The sequence below is a fragment of the Ranitomeya variabilis genome, chromosome 4 (assembly GCF_051348905.1).
Source record: "Ranitomeya variabilis isolate aRanVar5 chromosome 4, aRanVar5.hap1, whole genome shotgun sequence".
NCBI lineage: Eukaryota > Metazoa > Chordata > Amphibia > Anura > Dendrobatidae > Ranitomeya > Ranitomeya variabilis.
Window position 1 is genome coordinate 11,963,416 of NC_135235.1, and position 20,972 is coordinate 11,984,387.

The window sequence follows — 20,972 nt, forward strand, 5'->3', positions numbered from 1 at the left end:
ACATCGGTTACATGGATACACAGGCAGCATTGTTGTCAGTGGAGGAGTATTTAAAGTAGGGACCGCAGACAGGCTATCAAAGGCCTAAAATAACAAACAATAGGCTCATGGCAGTTTTACATCGGTTACATGGATACACAGGCAGCTTGGTGGTGAGTGGAGGAGTATTTAAAGTAGGGACCGCAGACAGGCTATCAAAGGCCTAAAATAACAAACAATAGGCTCATGGCAGTTTTACATCGGTTACATGGATACACAGGCAGCATTGTTGTCAGTGGAGGAGTATTGGTGGTGAGTGGAGGAGTATTTAAAGTAGGGACCGCAGACAGGCTATCAAAGGCCTAAAATAACAAACAATAGGCTCATGGCAGTTTTACATCGGTTACATGGATACACAGGCAGCATTGTTGTCAGTGGAGGAGTATTTAAAGTAGGGCCGCAGACAGGCTATCAAAGGCCTAAAATAACAAACAATAGGCTCATGGCAGTTTTACATCGGTTACATGGATACACAGGCAGGCAGCATTGTGGTCAGTGGAGGAGTATTGCAAGGAGTGTCTGTCCCAGTACTCCCAAAATATAAATAGATGTTAATGTCTCGCAAAACAACCCAAAAAAAAAAAAAAGGTGGCATACTTAGGTACAGGGGTGGGCTCATCTGCTGAGTTTCTGACATAGTAATTTGGCAGTAACTATTTAATGGTGCCAATATAGGACACAGACACAGACTACTTTAAGTTGCATCATAGATGTCTACAAATTTGTATTGTCAGTGCCAGACATTGAATGATGTCAGCGAATAGACTAAAGATTGGTGGAGCTGTGCGACATAATTTTGCATGTGGTAGAGCACATTTTGAGCTGGGGTAGGGGGGAACTCTCTAGAGGCCGGCGGGACCGCCCCAGGGCCCCTCATGTTACAACGGTGTGTCTGACGTTGGGTGCGCACCACCACCGCCAGAGACACTACATTGTACTATGAGGGACCCAGTGGCAGTGCCGTCGACCAAAAGCGGGCACACCCACCTCTTCAGACAAACAGCAGTCTCACGGGTGCTTGCGCCAAGTCGCGATACCACGGCCCCGTGTGGGGAGTTTGGCCATTTAGGGAGGTGTAAACATGTCGTATGCTGTACAATCAGCTGCAGCAAATTAGACATTAGAAAAGTAATTCACAGTAGTCCACAGGCAAGAGCTTTTCATAGGAAAGCTAGGTGTCGGCCGGGCAAGATGGGGCAAAAGATTTCGAAATCCAGTTGTGGTTCATTTTAATGAATGTTAGATCGTCAACATTTTGGGTAGCCAGACGAGTCCTTTTTTCGGTAAATATTGAACCTGCAGCACTGAATACTCTTTCTGATAGGACACTTGCTGCCGGGCAAGCAAGCTCCTGCAATGCATATTCTGCCAATTCTGGCCAGGTGTCTAATTTTGATGCCCAGTAATCAAATGGGAATGACGGTTGAGGGAGAACATCGATAAGGGATGAAAAATAGTAACCATACTGGACAAATGTTGCCTCCTGTCACTTTCAATTGATGCAGCAGTACCTGGCCTGTCTGCGGTCATAGCAAAATCACTCCACAACCTGGTCAGAAAACCCCTCTGTCCAACGCCACTTCTGATGTGTGCACCCCTAACACTCCTAGTCTGCTGCCCCCTGGAGCTCGTGTGAGAACGATCACGTGCGCTGTGTGCTGGGAATGCCTGAAGCAAACGGTCAACAAGAGTTGATTGTTTGGTTGCTAATATTAGTTCCAAGTTCTCATGTGGCATAATATTTTGCAATTTGCCTTTATAGCGTGGATCAGTGAGGCAGGCCAACCAGTAATCGTCATCGTTCATCATTTTCGTAATGCGTGTGTTCCTTTTTAGGATACGTAAGGCATAATCCGCCATGTGGGCCAAAGTTCCAGTTGTCAAATCTCCGGTTGTGATTGGTTGAGGGGCAGTTTCAGGCAAATTTACGTCACTTGTGTCCCTCAAAAAACCAGAACCCGGCCTTGCCACGCAACCAATTTCCAGTGCCCCCGGGAAAGCTTCCGCATTAAAAATATACTCATCCCCATCATCCTCCTCGTCCTCCACCTCCTCTTCGCCCGCTACCTCGTCCTGTACACTGCCCTGACCAGACAATGGCTGACTGTCATCAAGGCTTTCCTCTTCCTCTGGTGCAGACGCCTGCTCCTTTATGTGCGTCAAACTTTGCATCAGCAGATGCATTAGGGGGATGCTCATGCTTATTACGGCGTTGTCTGCACTAACCAGCTGTGTGCATTCCTCAAAACACTGAAGGACTTGACACATGTCTTGTATCTTGGACCACTGCACACCTGACAACTCCATGTCTGCCATCCTACTGCCTGCCCGTGTATGTTTATCCTCCCACAAAAACATAACAGCCCACCTCTGTTGGCACAGTCTCTGAAGCATGTGCAGTGTTGAGTTCCACCTTGTTGCAACGTCTATGATTAGGCGATGCTGGGGAAGGTTCAAAGACCGCTGATAGGTCTGCATACGGCTGGCGTGTACAGGCGAACGTCGGATATGTGAGCAAAGTCCACGCACTTTGAGGAGCAGGTCGGAGAACCCAGGATAAGTTTTCAATAAGCACTGCACCATCAGGTTTAAGGTGTGAGCCAGGCAAGGAATGTGTTTCAGTTGGGAAAGGGAGATGGCAGCCATGAAATGCCTTCCGTTATCACTCACTACCTTGCCTGCCTCAAGATCTACTGTGCCCAGCCACGACTGCGTTTCTTGTTGCAAGAACTCGGACAGAACTTCCGCGGTGTGTCTGTTGTCGCCCAAACACTTCATAGCCAATACAGCCTGCTGACGCTTGCCAGTAGCTGGCCCATAATGGGACAACTGGTGTGCAACAGTGTCATCTGCCGATGGAGTGGTTGGCCGACTGCGGTCTGTGGAAGAGCTGTAGCTTCTGCAGGAGGAGGAGGAGGAGGGGGTGCGAACGCCTACAGCCAACTGTTTCCTAGACCGTGGGCTAGGCACAACTGTCCCGAAATTGATGTCCCCTGTGGACCCTGCATCCACCACATTCACCCAGTGTGCCGTGATGGACACATAACGTCCCTGGCCATGCCTACTGGTCCAAGCATCTGTAGTCAGGTGCACCTTTGTACTCACAGATTGTCTGAGTGCATGGACGATGCGCTGTTTAACATGCTGGTGCAGGGCTGGGATGGCTTTTCTGGAAAAAAAGTGTCGACTGGGTAGCTCGTATCGTGGTTCAGCGTACTCCATCAGGGCTTTGAAAGCTTCGCTTTCAACTAACCGGTAGGGCATCATCTCTAACGAGATTAGTCTAGCTATGTGGGCGTTAAAACCCTGTGTACGCGGATGCGAGGATAAGTACTTCCTTTTTCTAACCAGAGTCTCATGTAGGGTGAGCTGGACTGGAGAGCTGGAGATCGTGGAACTTTCGGGTGTGCCGGTGGACATGGCAGACTGAGAGACGGTTGGAGACGGTATTGTTTCCGCCGGTGCCCTAGATGCAATATTTCCTCCTACAAAACTGGTGATTCCCTGACCCTGACTGCTTTTGGCTGGCAAAGAAACCTGCACAGATACTGCCGATGGTGCGGAAAATGGTGGCCTTACAGTGACGGAAGGGATGTTGCGTTGCTGACTAGCTTCATTGGCCGAGGGTGCTACAACCTTAAGGGACGTTTGGTAGTTAGTCCAGGCTTGAAAATGCATGGTGGTTAAGTGTCTATGCATGCAACTAGTATTTAGACTTTTCAGATTCTGACCTCTGCTTAAGCTATTTGAACATTTCTGACAGATGACTTTGCGCTGATCAATTAAATGTTGTTTAAAAAAATGCCAGACTGCACTCTTCCTAGCATCGGATCCCTTTTCAGGGATTGCAGACTGAGCTTTAACCGGATGGCCACGCTGTCCTCCAACAGGTTTTGGCTTTGACACGCGTTTTGGGCCAGATACGGGCCCGGCAGATGGAACCTGTTGCGATGTTGATGCCTGCTGCGGCCCCTCCTCCACCTCCGCTTCTGAACTACTGCCGCCTGCACCCTGTTCCCCCAATGGCTGCCAATCGGGGTCAACAACCGGGTCATGTATTACCTCCTCTTCGAGCTCATGTGCAACTTCGTCTGTGTCACTGTGTCGGTCGGTGGTATAGCGTTCGTGGCGGGGCAACATAGTCTCATCAGGGTCTGATTGTGGATCAGTACCCTGAGAGGGCAATGTGGTGGTCTGAGTCAAAGGAGCAGCATAGTACTCTGGCTGTGGCTGTGCATCAGTGCACTCCATGTCAGAATCTACTTGTAATGGGCATGGCCTGTTAAGTGTTTCACTTTCTAAGCCAGGGACGGTATGTGTAAAGAGCTCCATGGAGTAACCCGTTGTGTCGCCTGCTGCATCCTTCTCTCTTTTAGTTTTTGCTGAAGAGGACAAGGAAGCGACTTGTCCCTGACCGTGAACATCCACAAGCGACGCGCTGCTTTTACATTTACCAGTTTCAGAAGAGGAGGCAAAAGAGCTAGAGGCTGAGTCTGCAATGTAAGCCAAAACTTGCTGTTGCTGCTCCGCCTTTAAAAGCGGTTTTCCTACTCCCAGAAAATAGAGCGTTCGAGGCCTTGTGTAGCCAGACGACGAAACTGGCTCCACAGCTCCAGACTAAAGGTACCGTCACACTAAGCGACGCTGCAGCGATAGCGACAACGATGCCGATCGCTGCAGCGTCGGTTTGGTCGCTGGAGAGCTGTCACACAGACCGCTCTCCAGCGACCAACAATGCCGAGGTCCCCGGGTAATCAGGGTAAACATCGGGTTGCTAAGCGCAGGGCTGCGCTTAGTAACCCGATGTTTACCCTGGTTACCAGCGTAAAATGTAAAAAAAAAAAACAGTACATACTTACATGCGTCCCCCGGCGTCCGCTTCCTGCAATGACTGAGCGCCGGCAGTAGCAGGGCACAGCGGCTGTGCTTTCACTTTCACTTTGCGGCGCTCAGTCAGTGTGGGAAGCGGACGGCGGGGGACGCATGTGAGTATGTACTGTTTTTTTTTTTTTTTACATTTTACGCTGGTAACCAGGGTAAACATCGGGTTACTAAGCGCGGCCCTGCGCTTAGTAACCCGATGTTTACCCTGGTTACCAGTGTAAAATATCGCTGGTATCGTTGCTTTTGCTGTCAAACACAACGATACACGGCGATCGGACGACAAAATAAAGTTCTGAAGTTTATTCAGCGACCAGCGACATCACAGCAGGATCCTGATCGCTGCTGCATGTCAAACTAAGCGATATCGCTAGCCAGGACGCTGCAACGTCACGGATCGCTAGCGATATCGTTTAGTGTGACAGTACCTTTAGGTGGAATATTTTTATCCCCACGACCACCTGATGCTCCACTACCACTACCATCATTACCAGCTGACAATGAACGCCCACGGCCACGACGACCTCTTGCACCAGACTTCCTCATTGTTTTAAAAACGTAACCAAAGTAACTTTATTTGTTGCTGTCAAACAACTTACACGGTGAGCTATAACTTCAGTATGATTTCAATATCCCTTAACAGGTTGGTGAGACCACAAGGAAAATCAGGCACAATGTTACACACTCTGTTTTCTGTGGCACCAAATCACAGAGATGCCACACACGCAGGACTGTCACTCAAGCGCAAATGTCAATATTAATCTCCCACCTATTTTTTTTTTTTTCTCAGGGAGACTTTAGAAACCAAATAAGATAAAATGATTTTTTCAGGGACAATTTAGTAACCAATTATTAAAAAAAACAAAGGCTTTCTATGGCCCACTGAGTGAGAGATGGCACACACAGGAGTCAGGAGTGGCACACAAGCCCTGAGGCCAATATTTTTCTCCCACTGATTGATGTAGTGATTTTTTTTCAGGTAGATTTTAGAACCCAAATCAAGCAAAAAAATAAATAGGCTTTCTATGGCCCACAACTTGAGAGAGAGAGATGGCACACCCAGGAGTCAAGACTGGCACACAAGCAGAAAGGGCAATATTAATCTCCCACTGTTTTAATTTTTTTTTCTTTTTCAGGGAGACTTTAGAAACCAAATAATAAAAAAAAAGGCTTTCTATGGCCCACTGAGTGAGAGATGGCACACACAGGAGTCAGGAGTGGCACACAAGCCCTGAGGCCAATATTTTTCTCCCACTGATTGATGTAGTGATTTTTTTCAGGTAGATTTTAGTACCCAAATCAAGCAAAAAAATTAATAGGCTTTCTATGGCCCACAATTTGAGAGAGAGAGATGGCACACCAAGGAGTCAAGACTGGCACACAAGCAGAAAGGGCAATATTAATCTCCCACAGTTTTTTTATTTTTTTTCAGGGAGACTTTAGAAACCAAATAAGATAAAATGATTTTTTCAGGGACAATTTAGAAACCAAATAATAATAATAATAAAAAAAAGGCTTTCTATGGCCCACTGAGTGAGAGATGGCACACACAGGAGTCAGGAGTGGCACACAAGCCCTGAGGCCAATATTTTTCTCCCACTGATTGATGTAGTGATTTTTTTTCAGGTAGATTTTAGAACCCAAATCAAGCAAAAAAATAAATAGGCTTTCTATGGCCCACTGAGTGAGAGATGGCACACACAGGAGTCAGGAGTGGCACACAAGCCCTGACTGAGGCCAATATTTTTCTCCCACTGATTGATGTAGTGATTTTTTTTCAGGTAGATTTTAGAACCCAAATCAAGCAAAAAAATAAATAGGCTTTCTATGGCCCACTGAGTGAGAGATGGCACACACAGGAGTCAGGAGTGGCACACAAGCCCTGAGGCCAATATTTTTCTCCCACTGATTGATGTAGTGATTTTTTTTCAGGTAGATTTTAGAACCCAAATCAAGCAAAAAAATAAATAGGCTTTCTATGGCCCACTGAGTGAGAGATGGCACACACAGGAGTCAGGAGTGGCACACAAGCCCTGACTGAGGCCAATATTTTTCTCCCACTGATTGATGTAGTGATTTTTTTTCAGGTAGATTTTAGAACCCAAATCAAGCAAAAAAATTAATAGGCTTTCTATGGCCCACTGAGTGAGAGATGGCACACACAGGAGTCAGGAGTGGCACACAAGCCCTGAGGCCAATATTTTTCTCCCACTGATTGATGTAGTGTTTTTTTTCAGGTAGATTTTAGAACCCAAATCAAGCAAAAAAATAAATAGGCTTTCTATGGCCCACTGAGTGAGAGATGGCACACACAGGAGTCACGAGTGGCACACAAGCCCTGACTGAGGCCAATATTTTTCTCCCACTGATTGATGTAGTGTTTTTTTTTCCGGTAGATTTTAGAACCCAAATCAAGCAAAAAAATAAATAGGCTTTCTATGGCCCACTGAGTGAGAGATGGCACACACAGGGATGGCACTCTAGCAGAAATGCCAATCTTAATCTCCCACAAAAAAAAAAAAAAAACAGGGACTGTCCTACAATTACTATCTCCCTGCAGTAATCTAAGCCAGGTATGGCAGGCAGCAATAGGAGTGGACTGATGCACAAATTAAATAAAAAGTGTGGACAAACAAAAAAGATAGCTGTGCAGAAAGGAAGGAACAAGAGGATATGTGCTTTGAAAAAAGCAGTTGGTTTGCACAGTGGCGTACACACAGCAATACAGCTATCAGGGAGCCTTCTAGGGCAGCCCAATGAGCTACAGCGCTGAGAGAAAAAAAAAATGTAGCTTCCACTGTCCCTGCACACCGAAGGTGGTGTTGGACAGTGGAAATCGCTACAGCACAAGCGGTTTGGTGGTTAATGGACCCTGCCTAACGCTATCCCTGCTTCTGACCAAGCGGCAGCAACCTCTCCCTAAGCTCAGATCAGCAGCAGTGAGATGGCGGTCGGCGGGAACGCCCCTTTATAGCCCCTGTGACGCCACAAACAGCAAGCCAATCACTGCAATGCCCTTCTCTAAGATGGTGGGGACCAGGACCTATGTCATCACGCTGCCCACACTCTGCGTTCACCTTCATTGGCTGAGAAATGGCGCTTTTCGCGTCATTGAAACGCGACTTTGGCGCGAAAGTCGCGTACCGCATGGCCGACCACGCACAGGGGTCGGATCCGGTTTCATGAAACCCGACTTTGCTAAAAGTCGGCGACTTGAAAATGAACGACCCGTTTCGCTCAACCCTAGCGGTCAGTATTAAAAAACTAAAAATCCACGCAGAGTTTACAAAAATGATCTGCACACCGACTCATGGTGTTGAGGGGCAAATCTGCCTCCCCAGAGCTTCCAGCTAGCCTGAATATATCATAATGACAAGCTGGACAAAAAGAAACATAACATGAGCTGAGCAATAAAGTCCACAGCAAATGGACAACCAAAGAACTAGCAAGAACTTATCTTTTGCTGAAATGGTCAGGTCATAAGAGAAATCCAAGGAGAGATCTGAATCCAACCCAGAACATTGACAGCTGGCATGAACTAAAGACCAGAGCCAGGTTAAATAGCAAGGCCAGGGGAAACGATACGTGAAAGCAGCTGCTACAGCCAAACTCAAGGAGCAGCAGTTCCACTCGAAACCACCAGAGGGAGCCCAAGGGCAGAACTCACAAAAGTACCATTCACAACCACAGGAGGGAGCCCCAGAACGGAATTCACAACAGTAGATCTCACTTGCATGTATACTCCTCTATAATCATATATACTCATATATCCACAGCTAATATATTACTCAGCTAGTTTATAATCAATGGTTTAAAATGGCTGACATAAACTGATATAAGCCAGACAGATTGTATGGGGTTTTCCTTGCAAAAGCGGAACAACACCAGATGTACTAAGTGCTGATCAGATGTCTCAACTCTGTCCTAGATGCAGAAAGATGCAGAGAGCTCAATTTTAGTTGCTTAATCAGCATTCATATGTGCATTAATCACAATATTCCATATATGTTTAGATAACCAATGACAGAGGAGCTAGACAATATGGTAATTAACTAACCACCCCTAACCACTCCTTTCTATATGCAATTATAAAACTATGTATGTACAATAAAGTATCAGTATTGGTGGAATGTTATTGACACAACAATGGTGTGCAGTCTCATTCCTTGAGCGCTCAAAATACTCATTCTTATTGGGAACGGCCACAGCACACACACAGGGATAAATTTATCCAAACTAAATTTCCATATCACAAGTACTCTCTAAGGGTATACTATAAAACTTCAAAGTGTAAATCAGCATTTTTCTTTCACTTTCACATATGCAGGACTATCTGTCTACCCCTACGGGCCTACTGCATTTTTCTTCAAAAACCTCACTTTATTTAAAGTACATAATTTCTAACTATTTCTTATTCTACATACTATCAGCTATGTAAACATTATTGCTATCTAACTACTTAAGGCAACATTATCACTTTTAGGCAAAGTGCAACAACTAACACTCCCTTTAAGAGGAAATCTCAAGTCTTTTCTGAGGTAGTGCAACCAATCAACATACAAGTCAGTTATCAACGGCAAAGCAAGAACTTTCACAATGTCATCAGGAACAGTCTCTTCAAAAAGCTCTTCTTGTAAAACCAGTAGAGAGCACCTTTAAGAAGGTGCAAACTATTTACAGGCAGTTTGTAATCACGCGCAGTTCATGATTCAAATGTTCCTTAAAAGCAATGATGAACTTGTGCAAAAACATAGGATCCCTTTAACCCCTTAATCCCATATGACGTACTATCCCATCAAGGTGACCTGGGACTTAATTCCCAGTGACGGGATAGTACGTCATAGCCGATCGGCCACGCTCAAGGGGGGAGCGCGGCCGATCGCGGCCGGGTGTCAGCTGCCTATCGCAGCTGACATCCGGCACTATGTGCCAGGAGCGGTCATGGACCGCCCCGGCACATTAACCCCCGGCACACCGCGATCAAACATGATCGCGGTGTACCGGAGGTACAGGGAAGCATCGCGCAGGGAGGGGGCTCCCTGCGGGCTTCCCTGAGACGATCGGTACAAGGGAATGTATTCACCTTGTACCGAGCGTCTCCTCCCTGCAGGCCCCGGATCCAAAATGGCCACGGGGCTGCATCCGGGTCCTGCAGGGAGTACTTCCGGGTCCGGAGCAGGCTGCAGATACATCGCTGCAGGCTGCAGCTTTCGAGTGAGAGCGCCGATCTGATAGAGTGCTGTGCACACTATCAGATCGTCGATCTGTGATGTCCCCCCCGGGACAAAGTAAAAAAGTTTTTAAAAAAATTTCCACATGTGTAAAAAAAAATTAAACAAAATTCCTAAATAAAGAAGAAAAAAAAATATTCCCATAAATACATTTCGTTATCTAAAAAAAAACAAAAACAATAAAAGTACACATATTTAGTATCGCCGCATCCGTATCGACCCAACCTATAAAACTGTCCCACTAGTTAACGCCTTCAGTGAACACCGTAAGAAAAATAAAAAAAGCCAAAAAACAACGCTTTATTATACCACCAAACAAAAAGTGAAATAACACGCGATCACAAAGACGGATATAAATAACCATGGTACCGCTGAAAATGTCATCTTGTCCCGCAAAAAATGAGCCACCATATAGCATCATAACCAAAAAAATAAAAAAGTTATAGTCCTCAGAATAAAGCGATGCCAAAATAATTATTTTTTCTATAAAATAGCTTTTATCGTATAAAAGCGCCAAAACATAAAAAAATGATATAAATGAGATCGCTGTAATCGTACTGACCCGACGAATAAAACTGCTTTATCAATTTTACCAAACGTAGAACGGTATAAACGCCTCCCCCAAAAGAAATTCACGAATAGCTGGTTTTTGGTCATTCTGCCTCACAAAAATCGGAATAAAAAGTGATCAAAAACTGTCACATGTCCGAAAATGTTACCAATAAAAACGTCAACTCTTCCCGCAGAAAACAAGACCTTACATGACTCTGTGGACCAAAATACGGAAAAATTATAGGTTTCAAAATGTGGAGACGCAAAAACTTTTTTGATATAAAAAGCGTCTTTTAGTGTGTGACAGCTGCCAATCATAAAAATCCGATATAAAAAACGCTATAAAAGTAAATCAAACCCCCCTTCATCACCCCCTTAGTTAGGGAAAAATAATAAAATTAAAAAAATGTATTTATTTCCATTTTCCCATTAGGGCTAGGGTTAGGGCTAGGGTTAGGGCTAGAGCTAGGGTTAGGGCTAGGGTTAGGGCTAGAGCTAGCGTTAGGGCTAGAGCTAGGGTTAGTGTTATGATCCTAGTGGCAAGGATCGCAAGTCTGACTAGCTAAGTAACTAAACAGATGACTAGCTCTGGGGAAGTGGTAACTAGATTTACCGCAACCTGATCCTATCCGCACACAACTATAGGTAGCCGTGGAACGTGACCTGAAAATCCTAGATGTCTCTTCACGGCCTGAGAAACTGACTATTCCTAGAGGGAAAGAAAGTCCTCACTTGCCTCAGTGAAATGACCCCAAAGATATAGAATAGCCCCCCACAAATATTAACGGTGAGTTAAGGGGAAAGCACAAACGCAGAGATGAAATAGATTTAGCAAATGAGGCCCGCTAACACTAGATAGCAGAAAATAGGAAGGGAACTGTGCGGTCAATAAAAAACCCTATTCAAAATATCCACGCAGAGATTGCTCGAGCCCCCGCACCAACTAACGGTGCAGGGGAAGCAACTCCGTACCCCAGAGCTTACCAGCAGCAAGAAATCACATATTAGCAAGCTGGATTAAACTCATCATACACAGAAATCATATTGCAGACTGATGAGCAAAAAATAATCAAACAGAACTTAGCTTCTCCTGAAGAGACTGAAAACGAAGATAATCAGGAGTAATCAGAATAGCACTGAATACATCGACAGCCGGCAACAAGTGGAAGTGAAGCAGAGCTAAATAGGAACCTCCCTAGTGAATAACGAGGCAGCTGATCCAGCCACAGACCCGCAGGATAACAAACAAAGCCACCAGGGAGAGCCCAAAAACAAAAGTCACACAATACCACCTGTGACCACAAGAGGGAGCCTGAAAACAGAGTTCACAACAGGTTAGGGCTAGAGCTAGGGTTAGGGCTAGAGCTAGGGTTAGGGTTAGGGCTAGGGTTGGGGCTAGGGTTGGGGCTAGGGTTGGAGCTAAAGGTAGGGTGGGGCTAAAGTTAGGGATATGTTGTGATCCGCTTTTTGGCTCCCCTGGTGGTGGCTGGTGGTACTGGAGACTTGTGTGTGCTTTTCTGCCTCAGCTCACCTGCTTCCATCAGTTTTGGGAGTTCCCTATTTAGCCTTGCTCTCCAGTCACTTCCTTGCCGGTCATCATTGTAACCTGAGTCATTCAGTTGCATGTTCCTGCTACTAGTCTGCTGATCAGCTAAGTGGACTCTTGTCCTTATTGTTTTGTTTTTCTTGTCCAGTTTACAGTTTTGTCTTTTCCTGTTACTGGAAGCTCTTGTGGACTGAAATTGCCACTCCTGTGTCATGAGTTGACACAGGAGTCTTAAAGTAATTTCAGGATGGGTTTTTGAAAGGGTTTTTCAGCTGACCGTGAAGTCCTCTTTTGTATCCATCCTCTATCTAGTAAGTGGACCTCGCTTTGCTAAATCTACCTTCATACTGTGTATGTCTTTTCCTCTGAACTCACCGTTAATATACGTGGGGGCTACTATCATCTTTGGGGAATTTCTCTAGAGGTAAGCCAGGTCTGTTCCTTCCTCTTCCAGGCGTAGTTAGTTCTCCGGCTGGCGCGTGGCATCTAGGCAGCCGTAGGAATGCTTCCTGGCTACTGTTAGTTGTGTGGTAGATTTAGGTCACGGTCAGTGTTGTGAATTTGCTTTTTGCTCCCTCTAGTGGTTACTAGTTTTTTGACTCTGGTTTTTCTGTCATTCCTTTTATCCGCACCTGGGTCGTTAGTTAGGGGTGTTGCTATATAAGCTCCCTGGACCTTCAGTTCAATGCCTGGCAACGTAGTTATCAGAGCTAGTCTGCTGTGCTCTTGTCTACTGATCCTGGTTCCAGTTATATCAGCTAAGTCTGCCTTTTGCTTTTTGCTATTTGTTTTGGTTTTGTATTTTTGTCCAGCTTGTTCCTTATCTATATCCTGACCTTTGCTGGAAGCTCTAGGGGGCTGGTGTTCTCCCCCCGGACCGTTAGACGGTTCGGGGGTTCTTGAATTTCCAGTGTGGATTTTGATAGGGTTTTTGTTGACCATATAAGTTACCTTTCTTTATTCTGCTATCAGTAAGCGGGCCTCTCTGTGCTAAACCTGGTTCATTTCTGTGTTTGTCATTTCCTCTTACCTCACCGTCATTATTTGTGGGGGGCTTCTATACAGCTTTGGGGTCCCCTTCTCTGGAGGCAAGAAAGGTCTTTGTTTTCCTCTACTAGGGGTAGCTAGATTCTCCGGCTGGCGCGTGTCATCTAGAATCAACGTAGGAATGATCCCCGGCTACTTCTAGTGTTGGCGTTAGGAGTAGATATATGGTCAACCCAGTTACCACTGCCCTATGAGCTGGATTTTTGTATTCTGCAGACTTCCACGTTCCTCTGAGACCCTCGCCATTGGGGTCATAACAGTTTGCCAGGCCAGTATTAAATGTTTAATGCATTGCAGAAGAGGGATTATAAGAAAGAAGATTCTGAGTTTTTTTTTTTTTTCTTCTTCCCCTTTACCTCAGAGTGGCTATGCTTGCTGCAGACATGAATGTCCAGACCTTGATTACAAGTGTGGACCAGCTGGCTACTCGTGTGCAGGGCATACAAGACTATGTTATCAGAAATCCTAGGTCAGAACCTAAAATACCGATTCCTGAACTGTTTTCCGGAGACAGGTTTAAGTTTAGGAATTTCGTGAATAATTGTAAATTGTTTTTGTCCCTGAGACCTTGTTCATCTGGAGATTCTGCTCAGCAAGTAAAAATTGTTATTTCGTTCTTACGGGGCGACCCTCAGGATTGGGCTTTTTCGCTGGCGCCAGGAGATCCGGCATTGGCTGATCTTGATGCGTTTTTTCTGGCGCTCGGTTTACTTTATGAGGAACCCAATCTTGAGATTCAGGCAGAAAAGGCCTTGCTGGCTATGTCTCAGGGGCAGGACGAGGCTGAAGTGTATTGCCAAAAATTTCGGAAATGGTCCGTGCTGACACATTGGAACGAGTGTGCACTGGCCGCTAATTTTAGAAATGGCCTTTCTGAAGCCATTAAGAATGTTATGGTGGGTTTTCCCATTCCCACAGGTCTGAATGATACTATGGCACTGGCTATTCAAATTGACCGGCGGTTGCGGGAGCGCAAAACCGCAAATTCCCTCATGGTGTTGTCTGAACAGACACCTAATTCGGTGCAATGTGATAGAAAAACCGCAAATTCCCTCATGGTGTTGTCTGAACAGACACCTGATTTAATGCAATGTGATAGAATCCTGACTAGAAATGAGCGGAAAATTCATAGACGCCGGAATGGCTTGTGCTACTACTGTGGTGATTCTACACATGTTATCTCAGCATGCTCTAAACGTATAGCTAAGGTTGTCAGTCCTGTCACCGTTGGTAATTTGCAACCTAAATTTATTCTGTCTGTAACTTTGATTTGCTCACTGTCATCTTATCCTGTCATGGCGTTTGTAGATTCAGGTGCTGCCCTGAGTCTCATGGATCTCTCATTTGCTAAGCGCTGTGGTTTTACTCTTGAACCATTAGAAAATCCTATTCCTCTTAGGGGTATTGATGCTACACCATTGGCAGCAAATAAACCGCAGTATTGGACACAGGTTACCATGTGCATGACTCCTGAACACCGCGAGGTGATACGTTTTCTGGTTTTACATAAAATGCATGATTTGGTTGTTTTAGGGCTGCCATGGTTGCAGACCCATAATCCAGTCCTGGACTGGAAGGCTATGTCAGTCTCAAGTTGGGGCTGTCGTGGTATTCATGGGGATTCCCTGCCTGTGTCTATTGCTTCTTCTACGCCTTCGGAAGTTCCGGAGTATTTGTCTGATTATCAGGATGTCTTCAGTGAGTCTGAGTCCAGTGCACTGCCTCCTCATAGGGACTGTGACTGTGCTATAGATTTGATCCCAGGCAGTAAATTTCCTAAGGGAAGACTGTTTAATCTGTCGGTACCTGAACATACCGCTATGCGTTCATATATCAGGGAGTCTCTGGAGGCTGATCAGGACGATTGGGTGACATTCTTGCCGTTGGCTGAGTTTGCCCTTAATAATCGGGCTAGTTCCGCCACCTTGGTTTCGCCTTTTTTCTGCAACTCTGGTTTCCATCCTCGCTTTTCTTCGGGTCATGTGGAGCCTTCTGACTGTCCTGGGGTAGATTCCGTGGTGGATAGGTTGCAGCAGATCTGGAATCATGTGGTGGACAACTTGAAGTTGTCACAGGAGAAGGCTCAGCGCTTTGCCAACCGCCGCCGCGGTGTGGGTCCCCGACTACGCGTTGGGGATTTGGTATGGCTTTCTTCCCGCTTTGTTCCTATGAAGGTCTCCTCTCCCAAATTTAAACCTCGTTTTATTGGGCCTTACAAGATATTGGAAATCCTTAATCCTGTATCTTTTCGTCTGGATCTTCCTGTGTCGTTTGCTATTCACAATGTATTTCATAGGTCCTTGTTGCGGCGGTACATTGTGCCTGTAGTTCCTTCTGCTGAGCCTCCTGCTCCGGTGTTGGTTGAGGGCGAGTTGGAGTACGTGGTGGAGAAGATCTTGGATTCTCGCCTCTCCAGGCGGAGGCTTCAGTACCTGGTCAAGTGGAAGGGCTATGGTCAGGAAGATAATTCCTGGGTGGTCGCCTCTGATGTTCATGCGGCCGATTTAGTTCGTGCCTTTCATGCCGCTCATCCTGATCGCCCTGGTGGTCGTGGTGAGGGTTCGGTGACCCCTCACTAAGGGGGGGGTACTGTTGTGAATTTGCTTTTTGCTCCCTCTAGTGGTTACTAGTTTTTTGACTCTGGTTTTTCTGTCATTCCTTTTATCCGCACCTGGGTCGTTAGTTAGGGGTGTTGCTATATAAGCTCCCTGGACCTTCAGTTCAATGCCTGGCAACGTAGTTATCAGAGCTAGTCTGCTGTGCTCTTGTCTACTGATCCTGGTTCCAGTTATATCAGCTAAGTCTGCCTTTTGCTTTTTGCTATTTGTTTTGGTTTTGTATTTTTGTCCAGCTTGTTCCTTATCTATATCCTGACCTTTGCTGGAAGCTCTAGGGGGCTGGTGTTCTCCCCCCGGACCGTTAGACGGTTCGGGGGTTCTTGAATTTCCAGTGTGGATTTTGATAGGGTTTTTGTTGACCATATAAGTTACCTTTCTTTATTCTGCTATCAGTAAGCGGGCCTCTCTGTGCTAAACCTGGTTCATTTCTGTGTTTGTCATTTCCTCTTACCTCACCGTCATTATTTGTGGGGGGCTTCTATCCAGCTTTGGGGTCCCCTTCTCTGGAGGCAAGAAAGGTCTTTGTTTTCCTCTACTAGGGGTAGCTAGATTCTCCGGCTGGCGCGTGTCATCTAGAATCAACGTAGGAATGATCCCCGGCTACTTCTAGTGTTGGCGTTAGGAGTAGATATATGGTCAACCCAGTTACCACTGCCCTATGAGCTGGATTTTTGTATTCTGCAGACTTCCACGTTCCTCTGAGACCCTCGCCATTGGGGTCATAACAGGTCAGCTTGAGTTTCCATCACCCGAGAGCTAGTCTGTTATTTTTGTGTTTCTGATGTTCCCATGCCATTGGGGAATCATGACAGGGATAGGGTTGGGGCTAAAGTTAGGGTTGGGGATAAAGTTAGGGTTGGGGCTAAAGTTAGGGTTAGGGTTTGGATTACATTTACGGTTGGGATTAGGGTTGAGATTAGAATTAGGGGTGTGTCAGGGTTAGGGGTGTGGTTAGGGTTACAGTTGGGATTAGGGCTAGGGGTGTGTTTGGATTAGTTTCATGTAGAATTGGGGAGTTTCCACTGTTCAGGCACATCAGGGGCTCTCCAAACGCGACATGGCATCCGATCTCAATTCCAGACAATTCTGCGTTGAAAAAGGAAAACAGTGGTCCTTCCCTTCCGAGCTCTCCCGTGCGTCCAAACAGGGGTTTACCCCAACATATGGGGCATCAGCGTACTCGGGACATTTTGGACAACAACTTTTGGGGTCCAAGTTCTCTTGTTATCTCTGGGAAAATAAAAATTTGGGGGGCTAAAAATCATTTTTGTGGGAAAAAAAGGATTTTTTATTTTCACGACACTGCGTTGTGAACTGTAGTGAAACACTTGGGGGTTCAAAGTTCTCACAACACATCTAGATAAGTTCATTGGGAGGTCTAGTTTCCAATATGGGGTCACTTATGGGGGGTTTATACTGTTTGGGTACATCAGGGGCTCTGCAAATGCAACATGACGCCTGCAGACCAATCCATCTAAGTCTGCATTCCAAATGGCGCTCCTTCCCTTCCGAGCTCTGCCATGCGCCCAAACAGTGGTTCCCCCCCACATATGGGGTATCAGCGTACTCAGCACAAATTGTACAACAACTTTTGGAGTCCAATTTATCCTGTTACCCTTGTGAAAATATAAAACTGGGGGCTAAAAAATCATTTTTCTGAAAAAAAAAAAAAAAATTATTTTCATGGCTCTGCGTTATAAACTGTAGTGAAACACTTGGGAGTTCAAAGCTCTCAAAACACATCAAGATAAGTTCCTTAGGGGGTCTACTTTCCAAAATGGTGTCACTTGTGGGGGGTTTTAATGTTTAGGCACATCAGGGGCTCTCCAAACGCGTCATGGTGTCCCATCTCAATTCCAGTCAATTCTGCACTGAAAAGTCAAATGGCGCTCCTTCCCTTCCAAGCTCTGCTATGCGCCCAAACAGTGGTTTACCCCCACATATGGGGTATCGTTGTACTCAGGACAAATTGAACAACAACTTTTGTGGTCTAATTTCTTCTCTTACCCTTGGGAAAATAAAAAATTGGGGGCAAAAAGATCATTTTTGTGAAAATATATGATTTTTTATTTTTACGGCTCTGCATTATAAACTTCTGTGAAGCACTTGTTGGGTCAAAGTGCTCACCACACATCTAGACCCTTAAGGGGTCTACTTTCCAAAATGGTGTCACTTGTGGGGGGGTTTCAATGTTTAGGCACATCAGGGGCTTTCCAAACGCAACATGGCGTCCCATCTCAATTCCAGTCAATTTTGCATTGAAAAGTCAAATGGCGCTCCTTCCCTTCCGAGCTCTGCCATGCACCGAAACAATGGTTTACCCCCACATATGGGGTATCAGCGTACTCAGGACAAATTGCACAACAATTTTTGGGGTCCAATTTCTTCTCTTACCCTTGGTAAAATAAAACAAATTGGAGCTGAAGTAAATTTTGTGTGAAAAAAAGTTAAATGTTCATTTTTATTTAAACATTCCAAAAATTCCTGTGAAACACCTGAAGGGTTAATAAACTTCTTGAATGTGGTTTTGAGCACCTTGAGGGGTGCAGTTTTTAGAATGGTGTCACACTTGGCTATTTTCTATCATATAGACCAATCAAAATGACTTCAAATGAGATGTGGTCCCTAAAAAAAATGGTGTTGTTAAAATGAGAAATTGCTGGTCAACTTTTAACCCTTATAACTCCCTAACAAAAAAAAATTTTGGTTCCAAAATTGTGCTGATGTAAAGTAGACATGTGGGAAATGTTACTTATGAAGTATTTTGCGTGACATATCTCTGTGATTTAAGGGCATAAAAATTCAAAGTTGGAAAATTGTGAAATTTTCAAACTTTTTGCCAAATTTCCATTTTTTTCACAAATAAACACAAGTTATATCGAATAAATTTTACCACTAACATGAAGTACAATATCTCACGAGAAAACAATGTCAGAATCGCCAAGATCCGTTGAAGCGTTCCAGAGTTATAACCTCATAAAGGGACAGTGGTCAGAATTGTAAAAATTGGCCCGGTCATTAACGTGCAAACCACCCTCGGGGCTTAAGGGGTTAAACAGGGGATCCCTTTAAGATAGTAACCCAGGACGGATTTTAAAGCAGCAAAGAAACAATTAAAGTTTTAAAAGAACTATGTACAATTCAGGGTTTCAAGGTTTATTGGAGTTCTGGAGGTAGCACTGGTGGAGGTAGCCCGGCTGGATATTGGTGGCTACCAGGTGCTAGATAGGGAGCTCCTTCACTCCAGACGGGGGTCTGAGTGGCTTGTTTATGGGCATTTACTACAGCAGAGGTAGCGGCTGCTACAAGATCAGTCACTGGAACAGAGTCAGTAGCTGTGGCAGGAGCAGTTGCGGGAGCGGGGTCGGTCACTGGGGCAGGGTTGTTCCTCATTCCTGCTTCAGATGTGGTCCCTCCGGTGCTGGTCTGCTCCATCTCTGCTGGGGTCTGGAACGCTGGTTGCAGGGCCTTGCGCTGCGGCGTTGTCATCTCTGTTGGCAGCATTTCGCTTTCCGACGGCCTTGCTTTCTGGCTTCGGAGCGCTGGAACTTCGTTCTTGCTCCGGACCAGACGAGGCTGCCGACAGGCATCTGGTAAGGCTCCCGATGAAGGTCTTCTTCCACCTGGCCTCAGTGCTCAGTTGCGTCCGCAGGAGTTGGTCGCTGAGCTCTTCCACCCCGGCCTGCAGGAAGTCAGGGCCAACGGGTGATGCCTGGCCGCGGTATCTCTCCAGGTGGCTGGGGGAATCCTCTGCTCCGACCCCACGCTCTGGTCCCAGGCGGCTGGCCATGGCGTCCTCCACGTGGCTGGCTTCTTCCTCGTCCTTTTCCTGCTCTCTTCTTCGTGGGCGGTTTCGTTTTCTTTGTCTCCGCCCGCCCTTGAGGATCAGGAGACGGATCTTGGCTGCTGACGGACACGTCCTCAAGGTACAGAGATATTTAGATTGGGCGGCCATTATTTTTCGCGCTTCTCAGTTCGTTCACGCCCACAACTCCACGCCCTTCTTCTTCTGCGCTCCTCGTGGCACTGTAATGGCGGCAGTTTTGGTGGGAATTTTGGCGGTAAATGGCAATACACAGTTCTTAAGCAAATTACAATTCTGGCATAGTTCTTAGGCACACATGACCCGATTTTCAGGCTTAAGTAGCTCCTGTTCGTGACGCCAAGATTTGGAGCGCCCCCACCAAAGGGCAATGGGGTACTCGGTACCGGGTCCTTCGGTTCTCGATAGGGGATGTCACAGTGGCCCGACCCGGCCCGTGGCCCTATGAGGGACGTCCAATAAAAGGCAGAGTTCGTATAGAATGGTAGTGTTCGTGAAGCCACCTGTAATATTCGGTCAGGGTGACCGACGCTGCTTAGGGGTCCGCTGGGGTGATGGAATGGCAGCTGGATGGTATACCTTCCCACAGGTGAAGTGTATCCCCAGGGCTTCCCAGAGTGTGGATGGTGGATGATGTAAGGCGCAGTGAATAACAAGGACACAAGGTTGCAGTCTCTTTACCTTTACTGAAGGCTTCAGCATCCACAGTCCAGGGCACCGGATCACAGGGTAGGCAGAGTCCGGCGGGTCTGAAGGCAAATCCAGAGTCCCCTTATCCAGGTGGAAATCAGTAGCCTTCCTATAGCGCCTGTGTGTTGTAGTACCTCCCTTCTGAGCAACTCGGTAAGGTCCTCACAACTGTTGTAGATGTTCTAGATGTTATGTCTTCCTCTCTGTCCCCCAGATGGTATGGATAGGACAAACCCGTATGACTGATGGCCTGAGGCTTGTTTATAGGGACCCTAGAGACGCCCCAACCCCCACAGTTGCCACCGTGCCTCCTGGGTATATGGTCGGGCAGCCAACTTGGAATTGACTGTCCTGCCGGTCTTTGAAGTAATGCGTAGAGTCTATTACTCCCTCGGTGTTCCGGCCACCGGCTTCGCGCTTCAGAAGGAGGCAGCCTCTCACAGGACAGGACTCCTTCTGGTTTTCTTCTCCTTGTGCTATGACTTCGTTTCTCACTCCCTACAATACAATTCTCTTTGTGTCCTTCCTTAGGATGCTGCCGCACT